General features: G+C 41.9%; 1 long non-coding RNA gene across 5 annotated transcripts in view; it reads right to left on the bottom strand.

Annotated features, from left to right (window-relative positions):
- The window catches only part of LOC108316872, a 37,205-nt gene that overhangs the window by 15,872 nt on the left and 12,510 nt on the right, over positions 1–8,823 (bottom strand). For 4 of the 5 annotated variants that reach the window (XR_001830483.2, XR_005203186.1, XR_005203187.1 and 1 more), the window contains one exon: positions 4,925–5,025. This is a non-coding gene — a long non-coding RNA (uncharacterized LOC108316872). Of the gene's footprint in view, positions 1–855; positions 954–4,924; positions 5,026–8,823 lie in introns of all 5 variants that reach the window. The other variant, XR_005203185.1, reaches the window with a different exon arrangement.

Raw genomic sequence — 8,823 nt, 5'->3', positions numbered from 1 at the left:
CGAAACTCCGTCTCAAAAAAAAAAAAAAAAAAAACTGCTTTACCCAAAATTTGGGTTCACAGCCTTCATTGGATTACCTCTTGGGACAAACAAAGTAAAACCAGTGAGCTTGTATTGCTATCTCATGGCTAGATTTCCGAGGTAAAAGCTATTGGATCTCTGTTGGCGTGTGTGTATACATGTCTGATGTGTTTATTCATATGTACACTTACTGTTATACATTGTATCTACCAAATTAGCTTATAAGAGTGTTCCTAAATAAAAGTAAATAAGTCTAAGGAGTTGTCAAGTTCATGTGACTTAAGTATAACTTTACTAAAAAAACTGGCTTTAAAAATGTTGGTAAAGTAAAAATAGAAGCACCTTCAGAATTTTCAGCATAGGTTTTTGTCTGGATTTTATATATGTCTCTGATAGGTAGTTTGAGGTGTCAGGGTGTGGCATAGAAGGTTATACAACTATAAACCTACCCAAAACAAAATGATCTTTCTGCAGACTTTTTGATAAGTAAGACTACTTATGTTATTGGTTTAATGAAAAGAGCTGAATCTTCTGAGTTACTGGTGAAAATGCCTATGTAGTTAACTTTGAGGTTCTGATTTCGGTGAATACCTGATATTCACAGATTACAAAATGATTATTGAGCCTACAGTTTAAATATGGTTTGTTTGGCTTCCCTAAGTCTTGTGCTAAGATTTGATTCCCAGTGTTGGAGGTAAGGCCTAGTGGGAGATGTCTGGATCATGGGGGCAGATCTTTTATGAATGTGCTGGTGCTATTCTCATGAGAATGAATTTTCACTCTCAGTTCTCGTGAGAACTGTTTGTTGAAGAAAACCCTGAAACTCTTTCTCACCATGTGACGTGCCAGTTCCTTCTACCATGAGTGGAAGCAGCCTGAGGCCTTCAGCAGAAGTAGAAGCCAGAATCATTATGGCTGTACAGCCTGCAGAACTGTGAACCAAATAAAATTCTATTCTTAATAAGTTACCCAGCCTCATGTATCCCGTTATAGCAAGATTGTCCAGCCATGGCCCGTGACCTGCATGTAGCCCAGGATGGCTTTGAATGCAGCCCAACACAAATTCATAAACTTTCTTAAAACATTATGAGATTTTTTTGCAATTTTTTTTTTAGTTCATCAGCTATCATTAGTGTTAGTGCATTTTATGTGTGGCCCATGACAATTTTTCTTCTTCCAATGTGTCCTAGGGAAGCCAAAAGACTGGACACCTCTGCTTTATAGCAACACAAATGGAGTTGGATCCCTTCCTTTACCTCTCTGGGTATGTCTATGCTCTACTCTCATGGTTCACCACAGCACATGTAATCCCAGATTGCAATCCTCTGTCATTCATTCTCTAATAAACTCTTTTCTTTGAAGAGCCCCTCTCTTTGTTGTTATTTTTGATTGATATAATCATCCCTAACTCCTTTCTTTTCATCTCATTCCATGTCCGGTCTGTTAATAAATCCTGTTGACTTACCCTTTAATATATGTCCAGAATCTGACCACTTCATAATACCTCCATCACTGCCATCCTAGTCTACCAACACCTCTTACTGTCCAAGGTCAGGAATATAAAACACTGAATGGAGACGTATCTATTGGCTGCTGTGGTACAGGGAAAAGTGATGGTGTTGACCCACCCATCTGTTTAAAACCCCTCAGCAGCCTTGTATGGCCCGTAGAATAAGCAAGCCACCCATGAACTGGCTTTTGCCTCTCCCTAAACTTATTGCTGCCAAAATCCGGCTATGTTCCTGTCCTGAGGAACAAATAGGAGTCATTCCCTGCTCTTTTAGGCCTCTGATCCTTTATGTGCCAGATCCAGGAAAATTTTCAGGACCCCACCATCTTACATATTCTCCAGGAAGACTTCCACACATTCCCAATCTCCCTTGACCAGCTATACCTCCACCTATGCACTCAAATGTGAGTCCACTATGTCCTTTCTGCCATAGAATTTCCCACAATGCAATGTTGTTCTCTATCTCCTCTGCTGGGTTTGGAGCTCTCTAAAGTCAAGGACTGCTATGGTTTAGATGTTTGTCCCCTCCAAATCTCATGTTGAAACGTGATCTTCATTGTTGGTGGCGGGGCCTGGTGGAAGGTGCTTGGGTCATGGGGGAAAATCCCTTTTGAATGGCTTGGTGCCCTCCCCATGCTAATGAATGAATTCTCACTCTGCTTATTCATGCAAGAGTTGGTTGTTTAAAGGAGCCTGGCATCTCCTCCTCTCTCTCCTGCTCCCTCTCTTGCCATACGACACACCTGCTCCCCTTCAACTTCTGCCATGAGTAAAAGCTTCCCGAGGCTTCTCCAGAAGCTGAGAAGATGCCGGTGCCATGCCTGTAGAACCTACAGAACCATGAGCCAAATAAACCTCTTTTCTTATAAATTACGCAGCTTCAGGTATTCCCTTACAGAAATGCAAAACTGACCAACACAAGTCAGGAGCCATTCATTGCTGCCTCCCTTAATGCTAGGCCCAGACCTGGGATCAAATAGACACTGAGTATTTCATAAAAAGATGCATGGATAAAGAGTGTGCCTAAGGCTGGCAACAGTGGCTGGCACCTGTAATCCCAGTTACTGGGGAGGCTAAGACAAGAAGATCGCTTGAGGCCAGGAGTTCTAGACCAGCCTGGGCAACATAGAAAGACTTTCATTTCTAAAAAAAATCTCTAAAAATTTTCTGATTACTGTCATGTGTACCTGCAGTCCCAGCTACTTGGGAGGCTGAGACTGGAGTATTGCTTGAGTCTAGGAAGTCTAGGCTGCAATGAGCTATTATCATGCCACTACACTCCAGCCTGGGGGATAGAGTGAGACCCTGTCTCTAATTTTTTTTTAAGTGTGCCTTTGTGCATCAAAAGACACAATAAACAGAGTGAAAAGGCAACCTGCAAAATGGGGAAAATATCTATAAATCATATATTTGATGAGAAGTTAATATCCAGAACTACAACTCGACAACAACAACAACAACAACAAAACTCAATTAAAAATGAAGGACTCAAATAGATACTTCTCAAAGAAGATATACAAACAGCTAACAAGCATATAAAAAGATGCTTAACATCATTAATCAGGAAAATGAAAATCCAAATCACCTTACATACATTAGGATGGCTACAAACAAAAAATCTGAAAACAACATGTTTGGAAGGACATGGAAAAATTGAAACCCTTGTGCACCGTTGGTGGAAATGTAAAATCGTACAGCTGCTATAGAAAACAATATGGCAGTTTGTCAAAAATTAAAAATAGAATTATCATATAATCCTGTAAACCCACTTTTGGGTAAATACCCTAAGTAACTGAAAGCCTAGTCTGGAAGAGATATTTATACACCCATGTTCATAGCAGCATTGTTCATAGTAGCTAAAAGATGGAAGCAACTCAGGCATCCATCAACAGACAAAATATATACATAGAATGGAACATTATTCAGTCTTCACAAGAAAGGAAATTCTAATATATTCTAGAGCAAGGATAAATCTTGAAGGTCTTCCACTCTGCTAAGTGAAATTAAGTCAGCCACAAAAAGACAAATGCTGTATGATCCCAATTATATGAGGTACCTGGAACAGTCAAATCCATAGAGACAGAAAGTAGAATGGTGGTTTCCCAGGGCTGGGGGGAGTACGGGACAGAGAGTTGTTGTTTAATGGGTACAGAGTTTCAATTTTACAAGATTACGAGTTCTGGAAATGGGTGGCAGTGATGGCTGCACAATGCATATGTATATAATTCTACTGAATTATACAGTTAAAAATTATTAAGATGGTAAATTTTATATGTATTTTACCCATATTAAAAACAACAAAAAAAGGATTGTCTCTGCTGTCCTGCCCCAGATGGCCCCACTGCAGAGGTGGGAAAGCTCAGCAAGGGTGTTTTGGGGAGAAGGACATTATTGATTGGGCCCTGGGGCAGCAAGGGGGAGCACCTGGAGAAATGAAACTTAACACAGGCTATGAAGGCTCTGGGGCCAACAGGCAGGGCACAGGCAGTGGACTGTGGAAACAGGCAAGCCTGAACATGTACCTGCAGGAGCCAGGAGCCGGAGCCAGCAGACCTCTGCAAAAACCACGAGGCCAACATGAACCTACGCCATCCAGTTAGACACAACCTAGCACTGGGAGACACCTGAGAGCGACCTAATCCTACTCTTGCATTTTGAAACAAACCAACTGAGGCCCAGAGACAAGAAGTGCAGTACCTCATCTCCTGTCATACGCTGTGCCCCTTTTCTGACGTTGCAGGTGGTAGAGACTCCATCAGGGCCATATGCCTTCATAATGACAATTTAGAAGTCTGAGCCAAGCAGTAGGGTGGAGTGGGATGAAGCAGAGGGACTGAGATTCCTACAAGACAGTATCAATGGCAACTCCTTTCCCACTTCCTATGGCTCTAGCTGACCTCTCAGTGGCAACGTGAAGGTACTCGGTGCACAGACTTATGGCCATCACTGCCTTTCCCAAAAACAGAGCATGTAAAATCGAAAGTGCTCTGCCTGATAGGTGACATATGGTAGTTCAGAGCCCCGCGCCCTGTCCTATAGCGGTTTGTGGGCCACTTCCAGAATGCCCCCAAATCTGCACAGACCACAGCTTTTAAAGTTAATGACTTTGCATGGGTCCCTAATCTCCATGGTTCTGTTCTTCTCTAACATTCTGTCTGTCCTATGCCCACTATGCCCCTACCCAGCCCAGGTTTTAGGCCTTGAGGGAAGCGTAGGGTGGGACCAGGCCAGTTGCTCTCAAAGGCTCAGGGTAAGGATGGGCTTGAGCCCCTTCCCAAGCAGACACTCACCACTGATCACCATGCAAGCAGCCCTGGATGAAGGTGAAGAAAATGCTGTGTGTGGAGTCCCTGTTGCTCCCTCCCCTCTCCCACTTCCCAGACCCCTATTCACCTTAAGACAGTAGTTTCCTGAGAGCACAGAGCAGTCTCCACAGTCCCGAGTGTGGTGAAGTTGCTGAGGAATCCGATTTCAGATGGCTAAATAGCCTCACCCTGAATGAAGTACAATTCCAGATGTCAAATGGAGACAGTGAGTCAGTCTCATACTCATAAGATAAATCAACCAAGACTTGGTGCTAATTAAATCTGACCCTTGGCTTGCTAATGTAAGAATGGGCTGGCCCTATTCAGGAAAATCCAATTCCAACACATCCCAATACCAGGAGCATTACTTTTCCCCTCAAAATGCCCTTCTTGGATATGTGAGGAATTCACAATCCTCCTTTTCATAATGACTGCATTTCTTATGAACTTTATTTTGTATGGAGAACATCCCTCCACCTCACACACAATATTTACAGTATGGAACATTCTACGTTAGTTGACAAATGGCATGGAGCCCTACTCCTTTATTTGTGATAAGCAGGAAGTCAGCATGGATTGGTGGCTAATGGCATGATCTCTGACCAGTGGCCCTGATTGAAATCCTTATAGCTGCGGCCTTGGGGCAAGTTAATTAACCTTGATGTGCCTTAGTTTGGTGACAAATAGGGACTTAGTAGATATGTACTTTTTTTTTTTTTTTTTTTTTTTTTTTGCATTTGCGCGTTTCTGTCCTTTCCCCTACTGGAAACAAGGATGCGACTATCTTTTTCTCTTGGGTCAGTGCTCAGGAGTTTGATAAATATGTTTTGAATGAAAAAATGAATGAAGAGAAAAAAGAGGAAAGAAAGAGTCTTAGTGTGAAGTCCGGGGAGAGATGAATACAGAAAATGAAAAAAGGGGCAGAATCAGGGGTGGGAAAGGCCCTCCGCTTGGGATACCCTCTAATGTCCTGGAAATGAGGCTGTGTCCCTTGTGCAAGACAAAGAAAGGAGGAAAACTGTACCCTGCACCCCAACCCCAGTCCTGTTTAGTTTTGGAACACTGCCAAATAATTCAGCAAAAGACCTTGCTGATAAAGCAGCATGGGGTAAAGAAGCCAGCCCAAATCCACGAAAACCTAGATCGTGACAGAAGTTACCTCTGTCACTCTGGGAATTGCCCACCACCCCTATCCCAGAAAATTCATGAATAAGCCACCCCTTGTTTCACATGCAATCAAGATACAACTGTAAGTATTATCAGTCCAGCAACCCAAAATGCTGCTTTGTCTGTGGAATAGCCATTCTTTTATTCCTTTACTTTCTTAATAAGCTTGCTCTCACTTCACTCTGGATTCACCTGAAATTATTTCCTGTGGGAGGTCCAAGCACCCTCTCTTGGGGTCTGGATTGGGACCCCTTTCCTGGTGAACCATGCTAGGACAATATGGAGGAGGCCCTTAACCCAAAGGAAATAGACTGCAACACCAATTGGCTGACTTGGGGTAAGTGGTACATTTTACCTGGGTAAAGAATGAGATGATTGGGTTAGAAGCCCAACTTAGGGGAGTTAGAGTTTCTCCTAAGACAGAGTGGGTTAAAGGCCCCTCTTAATAAAAGGCAAGGATATTTGATCAAACTCGTGTTGGAGGCCCAATTTAGGAGGGTTAGAGTCCTTCCTAAGATTTAAGGGGTTAGAGGTCCCTCTCAGTAAAGTCCCTCTTTGTTAAAAATGGATTTGGCACTAACAAGATACTGCTATTCTCTTTGGGTTAATTTGCCATGCACTCTTTGCTGATGGCTGTGGGTGGCAGGATTAAGCATGTACAACATCATGGGACATGGGGACCTTTTTTTCTCCCTAAAGGGGGAAACTTGAGAGCTGATCCCTTCAGGATGACAAGTGGCCACCTGAATTTTTGAGTCAGTGTTGCTGCAATGGATGGGTCTTTCTCTGGCCTCCCTGAGCTCTTCACCTTCTGCACCCTGCCCCAGGCAATGCTTTCCTCTCTCTTGCTTTCCTTTCCCTTTCCTATATTTTCTTGTACTCAGGGCAACCATTTTGCCCAGGGACCACATGTTGAAACTCCTGGTCAGAGGTCCTTGAAACAAACAAAAAAACTGGATGAGGTTTCCCTGTCATTTTGTTTTATGTCCTTGGGAGCTTCACCTTGTAACCACATGGTGATACTTTCTCTTGGTCTATGCCATTCAGGGGACAGGACCCTGAAGCCCATAATCCAATTAAGAAACTGGCAATAAAAAATTTTACAACTACTGGATCTTCTTCTGTCTGTCTGTGTATTTACATGTGTTACATGTGTAATGTTTATATGAAAGAGCTCTGATTAATTGGCTTAAATAAAATATTTTGTCAGAAACATAAAAATGTGACTCCTCTTAGTTCATGTGACTTATGTAATCTTTGGGAAATAAAGATAGTTTTTAAAATCATAGGTAAAATAAGAATGTCTTCAAAACAAAGACATTAGGCAGGTCAGATATTAGGTTTGCTAAAGACTTTAAGGTCATAAACTGCTTCTTGGATTCTTGAAAATTTTTCAACTTATCTGCTTTGGAGCCATTTGATTTTAGGTAAGGCCTGGGGACATTTGGTGGAGTTAACCATGGCCCTGGCTATGCTGAAGTCAGACCCTATTTTTATTTCTGCCTGGTGTCCTGGGCTCCATACCTAGCTAGTACACAATCAAAAGTGCTTACTTGCCAGGTTTTTCACCAAAAATTAAAAAGTTCCTAAGAGTTAACAGTACTTGAGACTGTTAACATGTACTTGATACTACTGGAGAAACAGTTTTGTATGCAAGGTGTGTAAGGAAAGTAAAATGTGTTTTTGATAAAAGGTTATAAGATGGCATGGGAATGTGGATTTTTTTTTTTTTTTTGCCTAAATTAAAAGGTTAAAAGATTGTTTTAAGTTATATAGGAAAAAGCTGAAGGTTTGAGCAAATTGTAGAAGGTTAATATTGTAAAAAAAATTCTGTGTGAAAATATTGGCTAAAGTGAAAGGGTTTTTGCATTAGTCCTTTCTGATGCTGCTGATAAAGACATACCCAAGACTGGGTAATTTACAAAGAACAAGAGGGCTGGATGTGGTGGCAGTGGCTGACGCCTGTAATCCCAGTGCTTTGGGAGGCCGAGGCAGGTAGACTACGAGGTCAAAAGATTGAGACCATCCTGGCCAACATGGTGAAACCCGGTCTCTACTGAAAATACAAAAATTAGCTGGGCACGGTGGCAGACACCTGTAGTCCCAGCTATTCGGGAGGCTGAGGCAGGAGAATTGCTTGAACCCAGGATGTGGAGGTTGCAGCGAGCTGAGATTGCACCACTGCACTCCAGCTTGGTGACAGAGTGAGACTCTATCTCAAAAAAGAGAAAGAGAAAAGAAAAAGAGATTTAATGAACTCAGAGTTCCACATGGCTAGGGAGGTCTCACAATCATTGTGGAAGGGGAAAGGTACAACTTACATGGCGGCAGGCAAAGGGCAAATGAAAAGCCAAGCAGAAAGGAAAACCCCTTATAAAATCATCAGATCTCATGAGACTTAATTCACTACCATGAGAACAGTACGGGGGAACCTGCCACCATGATACAATTATCTCCCACTGGGTCCCTCCCATAACACATGGGAATTATGGGAGCTACAGTTCAAGATCAAATTTGGGTGGGGACACAGTTAAACCATATCAGATATTCTTCAATTGTTCTGTAAATTGAATATTGGAATAAAAGCACAACAGGGTTTTCCTTAGAGAACTGATCTCTTTAGCAAAAATTTGTAAAGGGTTATAAAAGGTATAAGAGAATCTTGCCTTGTGGTCAAGCTGATTAAGATTGATTTGTCTATAAGGTTTTATTAAGAATTGAGTTTGACATCAATAGCACACAAATGTAAAGGGTGAAATTTGGCTTTCTCTTTTAAACAAGATTTCCATGTTGGCTTTTTTTTTTTTTTTTTTTTTTTTT

The sequence above is a fragment of the Cebus imitator genome, unplaced genomic scaffold (genome assembly GCF_001604975.1).
Source record: "Cebus imitator isolate Cc_AM_T3 unplaced genomic scaffold, Cebus_imitator-1.0 Scaffold193, whole genome shotgun sequence".
Classification (NCBI taxonomy): domain Eukaryota; kingdom Metazoa; phylum Chordata; class Mammalia; order Primates; family Cebidae; genus Cebus; species Cebus imitator.
Note: the sequence above shows the minus strand (reverse complement) of the source record. Positions and strands in the feature narration are given on the sequence as shown.